At 42.9% G+C, this 21,006-nt stretch overlaps 1 long non-coding RNA gene across 1 annotated transcript; it reads left to right on the top strand.

Annotated features, from left to right (window-relative positions):
• Positions 1-319: 319 nt before the first annotated feature.
• Positions 320-19,880, top strand: LOC310771195. Its single transcript, XR_014552394.1, has 5 exons — positions 320-414; positions 1,086-1,126; positions 10,635-10,740; positions 14,735-14,806; positions 19,837-19,880. It is a non-coding gene; the product is annotated as an uncharacterized lncRNA (long non-coding RNA).
• The last annotated feature ends 1,126 nt before the right edge of the window (positions 19,881-21,006 follow it).

Here is a 21,006-nt window from a genome sequence, read left to right as displayed (position 1 = left end):
ACGCTGAAAACGATTGGATCCACCTTTGTAGGGAGAGCGTCTGGTAAGCGAGACTAGGTTAAATCAAACAAAGCATTCCCCCCCCATTATTCCAGAGTGGAGATCTACGCTGCCAGACTCAGTCTCCCGGAAGGGAGGGAAGTCTGGCAAGCAAGACTAACAGTGCACTGAGCCACTATACCATCCTAAATGGTTACTCCATATAAAAAGCATTTAATAAAAAGCCAGACTATTGAAAATGTATTGTGAAATGTATATCTATACACATAAAAGAAAAGTAAGTTTTCTTAGTTATGAATCTTCTGTGTTTGTTTACTACAGGATATACGTGTAGTACTGTCTCAATATGAACTGGAGCGACTGGAGAACATCAGGCAGAACCAAGCCTTTCTGTCTTCCATCAACCTTTTGCAGGTAGGTAGTCGTGGAGCATGGGATGACCACACACACACACCTACACACATCCAGAGCACTTTGGTTTGTGCAACCATTTACCTTGACTTGCACAGTGCAAGTAGAGATGTAACGGTATGAACATTTCACATCACGATTATCGTGAGCAAAATTATCACGGTTATCCTATTATCACGGTATTCGTAAAAAATTGCTGAAAATGTTCAAAAAGTACTGAGAGACTCGGTGAAATCATTTTACAACGTTTTATATTGAAAACTCAGATCCAAAAAGGATTGATACACTCACTGAAATCAGTTCTCCAAGGCTGCACATTTGCATCTGGGAGACTGTTGCCAACTTTGATTGATGATGGACAGTATTTACCATGTTTTTCAAAGCACTGTAATCACGGTACCGCGGTTTTAATAATAATGACATTTTTAAACTGTCCAGTTATCATAAGGAATTTTATCACGGTTATCATTAAAACCGGTTATCGTTACATCCCTAAGTGCAAGTCAATGGTTTAATCCCCACATTTTTAATCAAAAATTTAATTAACGAGGACAATGCCATCCACCTCCTCATCCTCCTTCAAGACGCCCCTTACTAGTAGTGACCAAGTAAGTATCTTGCAGTCCATGAATAGATATAACGGGGGGGTAATAATTGCTTTTCTCTGTCAAAAGGCACGTGAGGATCTGAAGCAGTCACAGCGGCGTCCCATGAGGTAAAACTGATGAACGACTGACTACTGATGAGAACGTTTGATTGAATTCAGCAACGGTTTTCTGAAATAGTGCAGGGGATTCCTGGCACGACTGGGAACTGCAGTGTGACTGAACAGGTTATGAATTTATCTGGGACCATTGGCCATACACACAGTCATAGTTGCCTTGCACACACAACGCCAGCCTACTCATGCACAGGTCATGGCATCACTAAGCAAGAAGCAAAATGTGTAGGAGTTCAAATTGTGTCTGTGTCTGAAAGCTTGCACTGCATGCTGCCTACTAAATAATATGAAATGTGAACACAAAAACATAGCCATCATATAGTGTAGTATGGTTTGTCCATAGGGCTGGGCGATAATTCACTATGATCATTTATCGTCTTTCAGTGGAATCATATTGTGATGATATATGGTGATTTTGGGATATTGTGACAATTCTGTCTTGATGATGACAAGCAAATTTTACTCACTTTACTCAACAAAATGATGATTTCTTTAATGAATATTTTTTAAATATTTCAAATTTTCCAGAGCCCGACCCATATGTCGGTTGGCCAATATTAACAGCCGATATTGGCCTATCACACACATATCCGTATCGGCCGGCATATATGTTGTGCTATATGGCAGGAATTGTTTATTTCTCTTCAACTGGATTTAACTAATCTTTGCATACATGAGCCATAGAGATGCAAATATTATTATATAAAAAAAAATGCTTTTGACATGCATTATGTGACGTCTGTCTTTAGGCCTACTCAACAAGTTAACTCATTCATGGCCAGTTTAGGACTGCCAATATTTAGCTCAGGCCAAAGATTTTCATAATTGTTGGTCATCTTTCAAGACCCACAGTAAATTATCTATTAGCACCAAAGTGATTTGCAATACCTCAAAATGAAGATGTACGTCTCTGGGTTCACCAGAAAGAAAAAAGTGAGCTTTTAGCATGTTCTGTACTCTACTTATAGCCATTTATATACACCCTGTTTTCACCAAAAAGGTCTCTCTGAGAAGAGAAATTGGAGAAAAAGGCATTTTTGTAAAGGACACAATCTCAGGCAGAACTCGCTCTCAATTCTTTTATTTTGAACTGTATTGACATCAGACATGTAAATATTATTCGTTATGACACAAATGACAAAAAACAAGGCCAGGTCGAAACCTGGCATAGCCCCGGTGCATGGTATCGTCACGCATTTTTTCCAAAGGTGGGTTGTATCATTTTAGATAGTTATTGTCATGCTAATGCCTGTGCAAGTGGTCATTTTTCTGATCAGTTTGTTTTTAAGTACTTATTTGACATATAAAAAGGGATGATTGACAGCTGTGGCAGCCAGTCTCAAGCCGTCATCTACAGGCTACAGGCTCTTCACCTTATAGATCTGTTTTAGATCTGTTTGGGACTAAAGCACCTGGGGGTTTTCATCTTTTAAAGTAAAGATGTTTAAAAAACTATTGCTTGTTACATTTTCAGTGCTGTACCTTTTCTCTGTAAGAATTGTATTGAGCTTGAAATTAACGATATGATACATTATATTATATGAGCTATGAACGTGAACACAACACCATTTATATTATTGCATGTTTTTGTAGATTGTGTACATTGTGTAGATTACAATTATTATGCTTATTATTATTATTACTATGCTAAGGAAGGTAGGTGAAATCGCTGTCCGTTCTGAAGAGCTATTCAGTTGGTTCATGAAATCGCTGGGCTGCGTGCCCTCCAGTGTTGCTCAGAAAATAATGTGTTTTATTAGTTACTCCAGCTACGTTATCGTTTATTTTAATACACAATGGTTTTAATGGAAGCAGACTAGCATTAACCGCTTGTCTGTTTTGCCGGTTTTTGTCGGCTTCATATTACTCTAACCTAACAACCGATAACGATAGCTGGAATAACACAATAATAGACACATATTTTCAGAACTTACCAGGTTTTCCAACTACCTGCATATGCCAGGAAATGTGTTTTATAATGTTAACTCCCGGGTCTAACCATAACATGGGGCCTACACAAGTGTACACAACAACCAGCCAATAGCTAATCGCTAACGCGTTAGCGTTAGCTTACAGACACTGGAGGTTTTATTTTTGGTATTAAAGCAATAAACGTTTTTATATAGATATCTCAGGGAAGTGCTTTGACTGTGGGGATGTTCGTTCAATCTTCACAAGCTCCTCTCTTAGCTGTTGTAAGGATATACAGAGAAGAGACCAGGCAGGCTGGCTAACATTGTGTAAAACAGAAGGAACACACTGCTTTATCTGTCTACCAGACTGTATATCGATGGACCGCGTTAGCTAGCTAATTAGCCATGTTAGCTGCCTCAGTAGGTAACGTTAGCCTATAGAGAGTATTTATCTGACGTTTATGTTAGCTACTCCTCAAACCTGCGGGTGGAAATGGTTTATGCGATGCGATGTATGTTGAAGCAAGACAACGTTTTAATGTACCTTGAATTTGACAAATTACGACGGGTCGTGCTCACGCAGATCTAAGCCCTGGCCATCCTAGGCTCAACGCGAGACTCATCAGTCATTCGGATGAGTCTTGCGTTGAGGCTATGGCCATCTGTATTTTTACAAACGCCGAAATATTCCCATACAGCCGACGTTTTTAGATGGGGGAAAGTTCAGGGGGGTCCTTGCGTTCTCCTGCTTTATCACACACATGATTGTAAACACACAGGCATACAGCTCCTCACAGCTCCTCTCTACTGTGCGTCTGGCATGCAGCAAGGGGGAGGGGCCGCGTAAGCTGCATTCTGCAAAGCGACCTGGGCACGTTGTTTTGGGGAAACAGCTGATACCGTGAGGAAGGTATGACGGCAAATCTTAGTGGGGCAGCGGCGCCCTCTAGTGGCCGGCCGCCATTTAGTCGGCTGAAAAGGTGCATAATTAGTCTTGGCGACATGCGGGAACATAAGGCCCCTGGTGCATTACCAAGCACCGGGGCCAAAAATATATATATATATATACATGAAGTGCTTTTTTTACATTCAACAATACAGTTTACTCAGTGTGAGTGAGTGTGAATGTGTGTGTGTGCGCGGGGCCCATGTGTGTCTCTTTACATTACATTACATTTCGTCATACATCCCTCGGCTTTCCACTCGACAAGCTTTGTTCGTTACGTTACGTTACGTTGTATCCGGGTCTGAGTACTGCTGGCGTCTGTTGCTGTGACTGCCGCTTCTGCCCGTGTCCTTACTTTTCGTTATTGTTAGCTGTTCGTGTGTTTATTTTGTTTTGTTCTGGTCCACCCGTCCTCGTCCGTGTCTCTCTGTCCTACCCTCCCTGCTGTTTGATCATTCCCGTTTTCCCCTCGGCTGATCAACACGTCCTCACCACCCTCTGGATTACCCGTCAAACTGATCGATCATTTCCTCATTCCTCCGCTGATCAACACATCTCTGGATTACCTTCTCCCGTTGGATTTATCATTCCCTCTCACTGCCTGGACTCCTTCTGCTTCGCCCCTCCATGACCGACCCGTTGCGTGCCATTTCCTATCGCTGCCCAGCCGTGCTACGCTGCGTGACCCACGGCCTGGGAGGCAGTCACCACTACCTCGCCATTTCGTGGGCTCCCGCCACCTCCGCTAGCCATCTCTGCAGGTGAGTGATTGCCACCCCGCTTTCCCTCACTGCTGCTGGAGCTGGTCTGTCACCATGGCACGGCTGGGCTGCCCCGCCGCACGGGCTCGTTGTTGTGTGACGTCAGACAACTGATTCCCAGCCTAGTGGGGGAAGATTGAAACGCCGAGGGGCGTTTCAATGGCGTTTCTCTACTCTGCAACAAGGAAGCGTTTCTCCGTTTTCTGTTCTTTCCTCCTCCTCCATTTCAAAACAACAGCCGCGGTAGTTGTTTGATCACGTGTTGTCGGCTTGCCTTTGAGGCCAGGGACCTGATACCATGTCACAGGCTGTGGAAGTCTTTGAACTACTCTAAGCACGAATAAAAACAAAAACACGTCAAACACGTATTTGGCTGGGAGGCAAACTCCTGATAAGACGTTAAAGACGTATATGGCCAGGAATGAGTTAATCAACCAGCCAAACTTCCTGCATTAGCTGTCATTGTGCTTGTAGAGATGCTGCATTTCAACATTGTATTATTTACAATGAATACTGTCGTATTTTTGGTGCTAATTTTCCCACCCTGGACTTTTTGCCTGCTTGCTTGGCTTTCTTCTTTCTCGGTATAAGCGGTGAAAGTAAAATTTCACCTTTGTGGTGTTAAATCATTTCAGCAAAAATGAGAAAATAGCACATAGCCTAAATTGACGATTAATCTGTTATCGATCAAATTCTTAACGACAATTAATCGATTGTCAATTAATCATTTACATCCCTAAGCCATATTGTGATATAATGTATAGAGATACCGGGGGAAATCGTTGTGATTATTGTGATAATGATTTCAAAGTGCTCCTCAACCATATCACCCATCCCTATCTGTCCCACATTATTATTACAGAGCGTGCGCTCCTTCCTAGCCTACCGTGCCTCGTCCTCAATTTTGGTATGTAAAACCAAGAACAAACAAAAGGAAATAAGTGGATATAAAAGATTGTGCAGGTAGAGACAGGAAACACCGATGGGCTTATGCGAGGTCTCTTTACCTAAGAAATTAAACCAATATTAACAACAATTTCATCCATTATTTTCCAACCTACACCCTATTTTCATAACTTATTATGTCCAAGTAACTAATCTGAGCATTTTTTCTTAATTGATCCAATATTGACCAAGATGGCTTCAGCTGGAAGCCGCGGTGCGCGCCTGCCTCGGCAGCCCGTGCATGTGCATGTACGTCCACTAAACAAGCTTATTTCTGCAACAGACAGGCTCACATTGTTATGGTAAAAGAGAGAGAAAATTAGCACTTGTATTTAGCATGCAGCAGCGTGTTCACACGAGCTAGAGCTGAGGTCGGAGAGGCATACGTGCACTGCTGCTGCCAGCTGAAGCCATCTTGGTCAATACTGGATCAATGAAAACAAAATCATCAGATTAGTTAGTTACATAAACACAAAAATAGTGCTGCACGATTTGGGGCAAAGGTGCGATATGAGATTATTGTGGACAATATTGCGATTTGTGATATAATAAATAAATGGTATCCAGCGATGTGCCGGTATGGGTTTTTGACGGTATGATAACCTTGGACAAAAATAAAACCGATTCACGGTATCACAGACTAAGGAACATAATACAGCATATATATTTTTATGCCTCCGCCAGCGATAGCCAGGCCGGAAGCATTATGGATCCGGGTTGTCCGTACGTACGTCCGTACGATGTTTGTTAACGCGATATCTGAGGAAAGCCTTGACGGAATTTAATCAAACTTGTCTCAAACATCGACTTGGACTCAAGGATGAACTGATTAGATTTTGGTGGTCAAAGGTCAAGGTCGCTGTGACCTCTCAAATGCCATTTTCCAGCTTGTTAACGCGATATCTCACGAATGCCTTGACGGAATTTCATCAAATTTGCCTCAAACATCGACTTCGACTCAAGGATGATCTGATTAGATTTTGGTGGTCAAAGGTCAAGCTCACTGTGACCTCTCGAACGCCATTTTCAAGCTTGTTAACACGATATCTCAGGAATGCCTTGACGGAATTTAATCAAACTTGTCTCAACCATCGACTTGGACTCAAGGATGAACTGATTAGATTTTCGTGGTCAAAGGTCAAGGTCACTGTGACCTCACGAATGCCATTCCCAAGTTCGTTAAAGTGATATCTCAAGAACGGCTTGATGGAATTTCTGCCAATTTGGCTCAAACGTCGACTTGGGCGCAAGAATGAATGGATTACATTTTGGTGATCAAAGGTCAAGGTCACTGTGACCTCTCCAATGCCATTTTCAAGCTTGTTAACGCAATATCTCAGGAATGCCTTGATGGAATTTCATCAAATTTGCCTCAAACATTAACTTGGCCTCAAGGATGAACTGATTACATTTTGGTGGTCAAACTTCAAGGTCACTGTGACCTCACGAACGCCATTCCCAAATTGGTTAATGCAATATCTCAAGAACGGCTTGATAGAATTTCTTCTGATTTGGCTCAAACATCGACTTGGACGCAAGGATGAACTGATTCCATTTTGGTTATCAAAGGTCAAGGTCACTGTGACCTCTCGAATGCCATTTTCAAGCTTGTTAACGCAATATCTCAGGAATGTCTTGATGGAATTTCTTCGAATTTGCCTCAAGCGTCCACTTGGACTCAAGGATGAACTGATTATATTTTGGTGGTCAAAGTTCAAGGTCACTGTGACCTCACACACCCAATTTCCAAGCTCTGTAGCGCAACATCACAGGAGCGCCTTGACGGAATTTCTTCCAATTTGCCTCAAATGGCGATTTGGACTCAAGAATGAACTAATGGCGGAGGCATAAGTCCGCGTTGCGGTCCTTCTAGTTTATAATAAAATCTTTACAAATTATATAGCCATGTCCTCTTCACAACAATCCTGTGATATCGGTCTATGTTTGAGACGTTTGCCTGTCTCAAACATAGAAAAAAAGAAACACAACAGAAAAATATAAATTGCAGCACATGGGTTGCAGGGAGTTCCCCAAGCCCCGGTAGCCGGCAATTTCTCCGCCTACTGGCCTCTGGCCTACCAGTTACTTACACTTAAAAACACTGTCAAAAAAAGACAAGATACAACAAGATACCTGCTGAATAAGTGTCCAAATGTTCTGTCATTCTGGCCAATACTCCACTTCTGTTATAACATTTCAGTCTGGAATATGGAATATCAATGACTGTTCTACATTGAGGTAAAACATGTAAATAATAAACGTGTTGGTTTTGGATTTATTTAGCTTCAAGAGTGCATTGTTGTTCGTGTGACGCTCAACACAGGCTATGGGAATCCCGGGCCACTTACTGATACTTATGCTTAAATTAATCCACTCATATTCTGGTTTATTTCAAGAAAAACATTTTGGCCAGTGGAAATTCTAATTGGCTGGTAACTTCTAGCAGCCATATTGGCAGGTGGTCAAAACTAATTTCAAGCCCTGCAGGGAGAGCAAGTGGTGACATAGGAGTGAGTGAGAAAAGGATCAAATATTGGTGTTTAACACATTGAGTGCCAAGGACGTCTGTGGACGTCCTAAAAAAAAGTAACGAGAAGTGCCAAGGACGTCTGTGGACGTCCCAATATCATAATTCATATTATTCCATAATTCTGCTGTTTAAGGTCGTACCCAGCCAGTGAGCATGAATCCCTTCAAGGGATCACACGGCGCCACCTTAAAAATCTACACGGCAGCTGCGCCACCTTAAAACCTTGGCGCTCAGATCCTTTACTTTGTGCAGGAGAAAGCCGTGATCAAAGAGGAACCGATGCATGCTGCAGCCAGAGCCATATAGATTGCTCTGTCTGCAGCTGACAGTTGGCTGCGATCCGTGCCCACAACTGAGCTCCTCTGCCTCTGTCTATCTGTCTGCATATAGTTTCTCCACACGATTACCCGCCAGAAAGGCAGCACCCGATGCCGAACAGCCAAACCTTTTCCTGCAGTCCCGTTTGGCATTTCCTTGTCGCGCTGGGATCCGCCCGGGAGCCACCGTCAGCCGCCCGGCGCAAAAACGGAGACTCCGAAAATAGACTGTGTGCGTGTGGGGAGGAGTTTGCAGCTCAGGGGGGGAGAGGGGGGGTGGGGCATCAGAAAATATTAGCTCAGTCAGTGAATGTGCTTGAAATTAGACTAGCGTTAGTGTTAGACTAAAATGTGATATTGTAAGTTCTGATATTGTAAGTCGATTTGAATAAAAGCGTCTGCCAAAGGCCGTAACGTAATGTAATGTAATGTCTAATAATAAAAAGAAGCAGGAGAAAAATAATAATAATAATAATCATGAGTGCAAAAAGTATTCATAAAAGTGACTTTATCTTGAAAAGTAAAAAAAGACAGCAGAAAACTCTTGAAAGTGCTCTTCTTTCAGAGGCTGTCATTTCATAATGGAACTGTCTAGAAACAAAATTTCTTCTTTGAAAGAAGCAGGAGTGTCCAATGTTTCATTAGAGTCCAGCCCTGTCCATATAGCCCTAATAGAAAAAATTCTATAGCTGTTTTCAACTGAATGGAAGTGAATCTGGCACAGGCTCCAGACAATTTTACTGAAGCGCTGTGGCACTCAATGTGTTTTAAGACTGAATAATTACATCACAACTGTTAATTTAAAATTAGTTATTCCCCTAAACCTGACTTCAAATGCCCAAAATTCTTCCACGCCATTCGGCCCCCAACGCTTAGCAAAATCTGGGCCTCTGGTGGCGAGGACATTCCTGGGTTACGGCATGACAATATTTGTTCGGCCCCCGGCAACAATCTGGGTTTCTCATGTGGCCCCCCATGAAAAATAATTGCCCACCGCTGATCTAGCCTCTTAAATTGGTTCTCAAAGTGAACCAGATTCATGCATTTTAGTTTAGTTCTTACAGGGCGCATGGCCCCCCGAACCCCCCAAGAGGGTCCAAGCAAGGTCTACCCACCACAATCTCTCCAAATCCTGTGGGAAACATAGTTATTAGTATTTTCTCTCTTCTTAAAAATATACATTGCCTGTTTGTGTTTTGCAATATGGATATTGTTTTATTTATAATTAAATTGAGCATTGGGCCTTTATAAGAATGTTTATTTGTATTATTTCAATTGTCACACTCATGGATACATATTTGAGTTTTGTTTATTAATTGGGAAAAGGACCACTGGAACAAACGCCGCGAACATGATCCGGCTACTTTTTCAATCTGACTGGCTACTCAAAAGTTTGGGGAACTCTCTGAGGTTGTGTAAGATGGCTCAGACTGCAAAGTTAGTTACATGTCTGTCCAGTAATACAATGAGTAATACACACCCAGTTTATTTCTTTACAGATTACAGGTGGCCTAAAATGCCACACTCACGTGACGCAAGACTTTACGTGCAGACCCTGAAGGCGTCATGAGCATACTAGAGGTGCTGCTGCAGCTGCGAGTGTTTTCTCTGCTCTCAGCCCCGGTTGATGTCACTATATTCTTCATCACAGCGGCTCATTAGCTGCTGTACACTTAAACATACCAACTTTCTCACTAATCACACGGCTGTTTACATGCTTTTCTGAGTTGTGTTAGCGATGGTTGCTCATGCTCCCTTGGTAAGATTATGTTAACGTTGCGCATAACATTACTGTATATTTGCGGGAGTGGGAAAAGTCTCCCGCTAGTGTTGATGTCCAGTGTGATGGCAGAGAAACATGTTTATTTGCTGTGTAACGTTAGACGAGGCACACACACTGACACTTTTTTTAAATAATCGCACCCTTTTGGGGTTATGTAATCACATGTGCTGACATCGCGATTGCGATTCGATTAATCGTGCAGCACTACATAAAAATATACAAAATAGGGTCCAGGTTGAAAAATATCAAAATTACCCTTTAAGTGTTGTTCTTGATGTCACTGTAACACTACTTTTCATTGTGGCAGGTCAAAGGCTGCTGTGAGAGAAGTGCTGCCTCCTCGCAAATCCGTACGTCTCCAAAATAAACCGGCAGAGAGAGTGAGGGTGACCAGATCCCAGCCAACCTGCGAGGTAGTCTAAAATTGAGATATATATATATATATATATATATACACATCACATCATAATATATATATATAGATATATATATATATATAATGATGTGATTTTGCTTTCTTGATAATGAGAGGAAGGAGTGAACATTGTAAGCAGTGAACATGGTTGAATTTAAAATAAAGTACAATAATAATAATACAACCAACGTGATTTCAATATGGCTCTGGTTTCACATCAGTATTGTTCTATGCCTTGTTCATGTCAACTGCTTTCATATCAGAGCTCTGATGAGTTGGAGGAGGTGGTGTCTAAAAGGCATGTATTGAGGGATGTGTGTAGTTTTTCTTTTCATAGATCTAGCCTCTTAATTTTGCCCTCAGAGTATTTATTTTTTATTTATTTGTTTATTTGGACGGGACAGTGCAAAATTAATGAACACAGAAACCATAGAACAGATAATAAAACCTGGAACATAGTAAGTGTAAAAATTGCCAGATTTAGCACGAGGCTAATTTCCATCCGTTGTCCCCATAAAACAGTGCACCAAATTGGTGCATATGTAAAAAGAAAATTGCAGGGTGGGCATGCCCCCGGACCCCCCTCCCCCGCAATTATAAAATGTCTATCTAACATACAGAAATGAACATTTCTATATTCTCCCGTCTCCATGCTTTGCCCACTGGTTGATTCTCAACTGTCCCAACTCGCAGGCTAGGTAAATACAGTAAGCAAGCAACACATCTGACTAAAGTGTGTAGGCTCCAATAAAACAGGACAGGTTGCTGATATGGGATTGATGGCTTCTGTTCAGATATGAAAGACATGTTTGTGCCTTCCAACCATAGCATTAAGTACTATAGTAGTATAGCTTATACTGAAGTAGAACCATACTGTAACTGTAGTAGCCTAGGCTACATTACTGGTTCATTTGAACAAAACATTAAGAATAAGAGCAGCTTATGAAATTTATAAATGTCCTTTGTAGCAGCAGTGTAGAGACTAAATATCTGCAAATGACATCTCAAAGACAGGATGCTGTTGAGAAATATTTGAGGCTGTCTTCAATTGTGCTAAAACAACATTGGAGAGCTTTGTGCAAAGAAGATACAGGCCCACTGTTGCATTAATATTGGTATCCTATTTTATGGTTAAGTAGCCTATATTTGCATGACATAGAGCAGGGGTTCCCAAACTTTTCCGACCAAGTACCACTACGTACCAAACCAAATTCCCCAGGGACCACTTCCACTACGTAAAATAAAATGACGTATTTTTGTAGTCGGAATGCGGAAGTCCCGGACTTCCGGGTTCTTCACTGTTTCTGCCTATGGGATTTTTGAATGGGCTTTTGGCGCGATGCTTCAAATAAAGTCTGTGGGCAACGCAAGCTTAATCAAACGCGAACCTGTGTTCAGCGAGATAATCTTCACACATGAGGACCACTTTTATGAGTTTTGAAGCGTAAATGCGAGCCCGAGAAGTAAAAAGCTCATGCTAAGCTATTCCAGAACTACACACAGTGTCGCATAGGCTTCCACGTCACATCACCACAGCCAAATTCAACCTGTAGTGTTGTTGTGTGCGCTGCTGTGCACTGATTACCCTTTGCTGAACCAGGTGAGGGAAAGAGAATTTCCGTGTTCGTCCTTTGAAGTGATGATGTTATTGACGTATAATATCCCCGTCGACTCAACAGTGTAGTCTCATTTAGCCGTTTGCTAGCTAGCCGCCCTTTTAACGGCACGTAAAAGCTTAAAAACTCATAAAAGTGGCCCTCATGTGTGAAGATTATCCTGCTGAACACTGGTTCGCGTTTGAATAAGCTTGCGTTAACCACAGACCTCATTTGAAGCATCGCGCCAAAAACCCATTCAAAAATCCGATAGGCAGAAACAGTGAAGAACCCGGAAGTGTTAGCATTAGGGCTGCACGATTTATCGTATTTTCATCGTCATCGCGATATGCAAATGCGCGATTAACACATCGCAAAAGTCCCGTGTTATCGCAAAAAAAAAAAAAAAAATACCGGCTGAATAAGTGTCCAAATGTTCATGTCATTCTGGCCAATACTCCACTTCTGTTATAACATTTCAGTCTGGAATATGGAATATCTTTCAATAATCGTTATGACTAAAAGGCTAAAAGTAATCTCATGTGTAACAAATGACTGTTCTACATTGAAGTAAAAATGTAAATAATTAACTTGTTGGTTTTGGATTTTCTTTAGCTTCAAGAGTGCATTATTGTTCATGACCCTCAACACAGGCTTTGAGAATCCCGTGCCACTTACTGATACGTATGCTTAAATTAACACACTCATATTGCAAAATGAATTTAGGCCCTCACTGTAATACTTCAGAAGTTGAATTTGAAGTTCAGCATTAATACATTTGTCATTTTTTGTCTTAGATTTACCTTTGTGTGTTATTGCAATATAAAACTACATAATTGAGAATCGATTCTAGATTCTGGAATCGAGAATCGTTGGAATCGAGAATCGATTCTGGAATCGGATCGTGACCCCAGGAATCGGAATCGGATCGTGGCTTAGCCGGATCGGAGCACCCCCCCATTAATATATTTTTTATAGCATTTTTTTATTCATCGCAGGTCATATCGTCATCGCAATATTGAACAGTGTTATCGCACATCGCAGCTTTTCCTCATATCGTGCAGCCCTAGTTAGCATCGATGTTTTCCGGACTCATTTCTGCGGCGCTCTATTGGTATTGGTATTTTTTACTGGGAGTAGCCTACTCACGGCTGCAGTAGTGTCGTTAAGTGAAGTTAACGAGCAGGCCGCTGGGTGCAAGCCCTGTGCTCTCTCTCTCGCGCTCCCTCTCTTTATCTCGCTCTCCCCCTCGCTCTCCCTTTCTATCTGCCTCGGTCTCACGCAAATGTGGGACATCGTCTCAATTTGCGGGACGCGTGAAAAGTGATGAAAATGCGGTGCAGTCCTGCACAAAGCAGGACATCTGGTCACCCTCACCAGCTCATTGGCCTTGTGGTCCGAGTGTCCGCCCTGAGACTGGGAGGTTGTGAGTTCGATCCCCGGCCGAGTCATACCAATAGTTAGAGAATTTTAGCAAAATGCTTGGACCATCTGTGAAAAAATTTACTACCAATAGCTTTCTTCACCAATGTGTTCTTATAGGTGTCTAGAATCACCTCTCAATTAGTGCAAACCCAAATCCTCGTGGAAAATCCTGATGATTATACACTGTGCTTTACATAACAATAACCAATATACCAATATCATATGGTCAGGGAGACATTTTTACTCAAAAATAATGTTTGGAATGGATTCAGCACCCCTGAAAACCCCTAGTTAGACACCCCACAAGTTCATTTTTTTCACCCAAGCCCTCGGGGCACCTTAACTTTGATTGGCTCTCCAGGATTTTCCACGAGGATTTGGGTTTGCACTAATTGAGAGGTGATTCTAGACACCTATAAGAACACATTGGTGAAGAAAGCTATTGGTAGTAAATTCTTTCACAGATGGTCCAAGCATTTTGCTAAAATTCTCTAACTACAAAGACTATAAAAATGGGACCCATTGCCTCCCTGCTTGGCACTCGGCATCAAAGAGTTGGAATTGGGGGATTAGATCGCCATATGATTCCCGCTGCTGCCGCTCACCGCTCCCCCAGGGGATGGGTCAAATGCGGAGAACAAATTTCACACATTGTGTGACAATCAGTGGGACTTTACCTTTACCCTACCTAGGCCTAAACCCATTGTCCTATGAACATGTAAGTGAATGACTGACTGCAATGGCTGGCTTCAATTCCCCATACACAAATAAAAACAATCTCACAAAACTTGAAGGACAGAAATGATAGCGTATACTAATATCATTCACTTCATGAGTGCTGCTCCATTCCCAAGGTTTAGTTTATTGTTTTTCTCTTGTCTTTTGCTCACTTTCTTTCTTTCTGTCTTTCTTCCTTTGTTGCTCTTATTTTGCTGTTTCTCCCTCACATGAATGTCTCGGTTGCCTAAGAAGCTGCCCATGGTTCCAGTGAACATGGAAGAGGGCAGTCGACTGCCTCCACAGCTGCTTGAGCTCTGCTCTGAGGTATGACTTTGCCTTCTACTTTCAGTTGTGCTGAGCTGGTGACTTTTCATCTTTTTTATTTTTCAGATATTATGGGATTCATATGTTTCATGTTCATCACAGCCCTGAAATGTAAGCTCCATGTTCAATGTGCCATCAACCTGGTGGCTCTCTAGATTGTCCTCACATAGACTCAGTTCTCAGTCTCTATATCTGCGTTGGTCAACCAGAGATGGAACTTTCTCTCGGCTTTCCTTGTTAAAACTGGGTGGAAACAATTTGAGAGTAAAAAAAAACTGCATCGCAGAACCAATAGTGCGGCCCTTCGTGCACAAGGGGCGGTGACATGGAGAAGTCGTGTGCTTGTAAACTGATCAAATGGAGTCAAATAATGTAATGTTGCTCGGGACATCCATTTGTACTCCTATGTACATGTTGTGACTCGCGCATTCACCATATTATGAAATAATAATGTGAATAAATATGAGAAATTATTTCGAAGCAAAATACATGGTGGGAAAATGGCACATGGCAACCAAAAATGGTAGTCCCAGATGTACTTTCCCACCACCAGCACATATAAAATAATAGCTGGGGCTAAAACATGAAAATTATCATGTTATATGGTGGAAATTCCACATCCCAATCACCACCAAAACCTAATCAACTGATCCTTGGGCAAAGAACTAATTATCCAGCAAATTTCAGACAAAATTGTTAGGAACCTCTTGAGCAAACATCTCATTGTCATTGTCAAAATCTTGCTAGCAATCAGACAGAGGTGAAAACCTAACCTTCCAACTTTGTTAGTCTGGAGCCGAGTGCACCAGCTGGGCGTACGCCTAGGTGTAACGCTACGTCCGACGTAGAACTCAAAGTTACAACTAACTTAATTTTATGACTAATGCACATGTAGTCTTAAGCCCTGTATGTGTTGCGCCTGGGTGTAACTTTTACGTCTGGTATGGAGCAGGCGTAAAAGTTACACCCAAGGTGTACTGACTGACAGCTGTCTCATCTTGATCTGCGCTGTCGGGACTGACAGCTCTGTGCTGTCAGTGCGGTTCAGTCCTGTGATGCGGGGGAATCTTCTAAGAAAATATCGATTGATATGTGTTGTAAATGGACGTTTTGGGCGCAGGATCTCCGCTTGTCGGCGGGTTTTTAAAAGCTAATGCGTCGGAAGATCTTTCCATTTCCTCCTGACTTCGTCAACTGCCCGCAGTGCGCAGTACGCCATCGCATTCAGTACTGAATGCGATCTTCCATGCATCTTGTTTCTGTTTGTTTGTGTTGGCGCTGTTAAATTTAGCTGTGAGAATGTTTCTATGCTTTGAATACAACTCCATAAGTTTGAGCAGAGTTGGAGCTGTCTCGAGCTCGTCTGAGAGAAGTGTGTTGCTTGGCAACAAGCATGTATTTACGTGGATGCGCACGTCCGCAGCCTAAAGACCGGGCGCAGCTACGACCATGGTAAGTCAGTCTTGGTGCACTCGGTGTAAATTCAAATCACAAAGTCGGGCATAGCTAAGACCGGCGTAACAGTTAAGACCTACTTTTTTATGCCCAGCTGGTGCACTCGGCTCAGGCCGGTTGCACCAACTGGTCTTACGCTAAGTCGGTCATAACTTTATGACCTAACAGCTACGCCGGTTGCACCAACACAGCCTTCTTCTCACTAAGACCGGGCATAAATATTACGCCTATTCCAGAGCAGGCCTAAAGGCCTAAACATGGTCGTCCGTCCGCCTCGAATTGGAGCCGTCTCGCCTTCTGCCGGCGCCAGCTAGCCCTACATGCTCGGACGCCACTACGCCCTCCCTCCCTCCCTCCTGTGGAAGCTCCGTGTGAAAATGGCGGAGATTGTGTGCCAGGCAGTCTGAATGAAATTGAATGTAACGTTCCCAATTCTATGTATTAAATTCTAAAAAACGACCCTCAACATTTGGGAAGGCTAAGCCACACAACTAGTTCGTTATAATCTAACATCATGCTTTGAAATGCGACTTTACGACGATAAGCCAGGTCAACGGCCAATCACAACTCTCCTGCAGCTGACGTCACGCACGTATCGTCGCCGTGAAGTCACATTTTCGAGCAGCCCCCGTCAGCCGACGGCGCCCCCTCCCCGTAGGACGGCGCTCCACCCGCCGTCATACGGGGAGGGCGGGGCGAGGCTCTGACGGACGACCATGTTTAGGCCTTAAGGTGCAGTATAGTGACAGCGCAGCTTGAAAATGGCACGTTGTCTTGTGTATCGTCTCTACATTGAGCGGGCATTTAGACGGGAGAGAGTAATTGGGGACAGAAGCAATCCATTGGACATGTATAATGACGAGGAGCTGATTGAGAGGTTTCAAACTGGCAGATGGGGGGGGGAGAGAAACGATTCAACTTTTACTTTATGCTATGATTAAATAGCACGACATTAACTCATTGAGTGCCAATGACGTCTAAAGACGTCAATTCAAATAGTAACGTAGAGTGCCAATGACGTCTAAAGACGTCAATTGCGTTTTTTGACGGTGGGACGTGGATCAAAGCCTGATGCATCTCCTGTAAAAGTATGGGGGATTTTGAAGGTGTATAAGCTATTTTACGGACCCATTAGGTGGCGACAGTGCTCTCCAGATTAGAGAAAGATCCTCTTCTACTGCCACCCTCATCATCCCCCCATCCAGACTCAAAACCTTTGGTGACCGTGCTTTCTCCCGCGTCGCACCCCGACTTTGGAACTCCCTCCCCCAGACTGTCCGAGACTCTCCCTCACTCCCCACTTTCAAAACCCGACTTAAAACCTATCTGTTCTCCCAAGCTTACAACCTCCCCTACCCCTGACCACCTCTAACAAACCATCACCATCCGCCCCCCCATCCCCCCCCCTGCCCCTCCCTCCTGTTATCTTCCTCTCCTCTGCTTCTCCATATAACCTGGCCCTGAACCGCCACTGTTACTTGTACCTGTTCCCTGTATCTGTTGCCTGTTACCTGTATCTGTTGCCTGTTTCTGTTGCCTGTCTGTTGTTTCTCTGTTAAGCGACTTTGGGTCTTGAAAAGCGCTATATAAAATAAATGAATTATTATTATTATCATTATTATTAAAAAAGAGTAGAAGAAGCCTGGGGAAACGGAAACCGATGCATGCTGTAACGTTAGCTGTGAACAGCAGCCAATCTGCTCCCACAATTGAGCCCCTCCGTCTCCGCTGCGATAGCCCCTCCACATGATTAGTTGCCAGAAAAGGAGCACCCGACACCAGCGTCTTTCTGAAAAGCCAAATCATTCTCAGCTGGAAGCGCTGGGAGCCGGGGCACAAAAACGGCGGAACGCTGTGAAAATAGGCTGGGTGCAGCCAGCGCACTTTGAAACGTGCAGCAGAAAATTCGTGCAGCAGAGAGCCACCAGAGACACTCCCACGGAGGAGTTTGCAGTTGAGGGGGGTGGGGCATGCAGGGCACCATACAACACCGACACAGACAGCAGGCTCGATGGACAGATTGGCAAACACAAGCTGGAAAACCTGATGCCCACCAGCAGTAAATCAAGACCAGCAAGAAGGTGTAGGGTCTGCGCACGCAGGGGCCAGCGCTGCTGGTTGCAGCTAAAAAATATTATTTTGCCATCAAAATTCCTTTGTTTTCGCTGGTTTATTGAAGGAAATTAATTTTGAGGTGTCACTACATCAGAAAATATTAGCTTCAGAGTCAGTGATGTGCTTGAAATGCTTCATTTCACAAAAGGCTCATTATCTCAGCTTCTAGTTTGAAACGTCTGTTTTTGGTGAAACCAACCTATCTTCTACTGCTCATTAGGGCTGTCAATCTCCCTCTATAATCAAATTCGAATTTCAGTGCTTTATACATTTTAATATTCGAATTATATTCGAATATTTTAATTAATTTTTAATTGAATTAAAAAAAAAAAAAAAATTTGGTCTGAGTGAATTGTTGTCTTCTCTTATGTTATGTTCTGATTCTAAATATAGCTGAATCTTTGGGTTTGACCAAGTAAAACTTTTTCTAAGCATTTTACCAAATGTAGATGGAAAAGTGAATGGTGGATGAATATTCAAAATAATATTAGGCTTATCACAAATAGTCCAGCAATGATGTTTATTTAAGAAAACATGTTCCTTGTACAATGTACATACATTCATTGCATTAGAAAATAGGTCAGATAACCAGAGCTTAGTTAATATTCATCAGTGATGTATTGGTGCTGTCTGAAATGCTAAAATAAAATAATTGATAATAAAAAAAGACACAGCCTTTGTTTGAGCTCCTTATCAATAAACAAATAAGTAAACTTTGCCAAAACAACAATGAGCCATGAACAAAAAAAAATCAGTCACGTATTGCACTTAAGAGCTACAGGTTTACATTCAGTATAGCAGCTTCAACAGTCAACTTCAGTTAACACTCTTTTCTTCAACTATGTTGTCAGAACTTGTCACTGTTCTAGTGTTCTAAAAAAAAAAAAAAAAAAATCGTTTAAAAAAAATAATAATAATCGAATTTCGTTCATAATTATTAAATTCGAATAATATTCGAATATCAAAATTCGTTTCAACAGCCCTACTGCTCATAACTAAAGAATGGAAAATGATATCAATAAACTTTTTTTTGCTGATGATACAAGAGAGTCTCATCGTTCTTTGGGCGTGTTCGGTGTTTACATAGTAATATCACACAATATTCTGTGGGTCTTGAGAAATCACTGAAAACGCTCTGAAAGGGCTGGCACTGGGAGCATCCGTTTTCCAGAAGTGGCTGGCAGCCAATGAGTTAATGGTTTGTAAAGTGTAATTTAACCACCTGCCCACTCAGACATACATCGTGAAATGTGGCTTTCACATGGACGCGCATCGCTACGACCGGCGTAGTTAAGACCAGACGTAAGCCCTGTCGGTGCAACAGGCGTAAGTCCACTCTAAAGACTGGTCTTAACTAAGACCAACGTAGGAGTTATGACCAGGCATAGTTAAGACCAGTTGGTGCAACCGGCCCCTGGTCTATTTGGTACATTTTTGAAATTGTGTAATTCTTTTCACAGGACCCCACAAAAGAAGAAAAGATGCAGCCTGATCTGAAAGAGTAAGTTTTCTAAGATTTCTCATGCAAAACAGTTTGATCTTTTGGTCACTGCATTCTTGGTAGAGATAGATTTTTGGTTGGACCGCATCAGCAGGGCCAGCCCTACAAATACGAATGGCTGAATGGTGAAATGACACCATTGGTTGGCCGTGGAGGTGGGACGTGGCACACCCATACACGGTGTAACATAAGGACAGTTGGCTCATGCTCACTGCATCACTGTAACGCCGGGATTGCACTGGTTGCATTGCGTTGCGTTGCAGCTGTTCTCCGGTTTTGCTCCGTGCTCTGTGCTGCGCCAACACTAACCGGCTGCATGCAGAGCACGTCACGGCTCTGCTCCGCCAGACAGCTAGAGTGACGAGACCCACAGGTTATCACGGTAAAATCGAGCGAGACAATTTGTATGTGGGATAAATACAACGACAAACAGGCAGAAGATCATTGTTCCCAACTGGAGGAGCAGAGGAGGGGTGGGCTTGCTTGGTGTTGTCCTTGTAAAAAGGATGTGTTGTGTCATATATTATTTTGTGGTTTTCCACTTCAATTATGAACTTTTCCTCATACATATTTGTCCTCTGGCTTGATATTGAATGCTGTAAACACCTCTGCCCTGTTGATTTCATGCCTGGCTCCGCCCAACTTGCTGCGGCTTTGCTCCGTCATCCGTGAAAAATAGAACCCTTGCGTATCTTTTTCGGAGCTGGGACGGAGTAGACACGCAACGCAGCGGAGTAGGTGGGAGTTGACACAATGATTAGAGTGGAAACGTATCGGCTCCAATGCCGTACCGCAGCGCAGACGGACCGAACACGGACCTAGTGGAATGTAGGCGTAAGCACTGCTAGTTAAACCAGCAGAGTCTGATAGCTACAGCTTGCTAGCTGCTAACCGATCAGCTAGTGGTTATCGCAGCTGTTCCCAAAACCGGATCCTGCGGACAGTGCCAAATTATGTAATCAAGAGGGGGGGAAGCGGTTAGGCTCACTGGACACTGCTCTCCTTGACGCTCTGTTCTCCTGCACACTCTGTGGCTGCCTGGAGCGGATGAGGAGAGCGCAGCATCCAGCAGAAAAGAAGGGAAAACGACAGAGAGGAACAATGACAGGGAGATGACACAAGGACCACA

The sequence above is a fragment of the Poromitra crassiceps genome (genome assembly GCF_964638095.1).
Source record: "Poromitra crassiceps genome assembly, contig: HAP1_SCAFFOLD_409, whole genome shotgun sequence".
NCBI classification, from domain to species: domain Eukaryota; kingdom Metazoa; phylum Chordata; class Actinopteri; order Beryciformes; family Melamphaidae; genus Poromitra; species Poromitra crassiceps.
The sequence above is the reverse complement of the archived record's forward strand: the minus strand, read 5'-3'. Positions and strand labels throughout refer to the sequence as shown.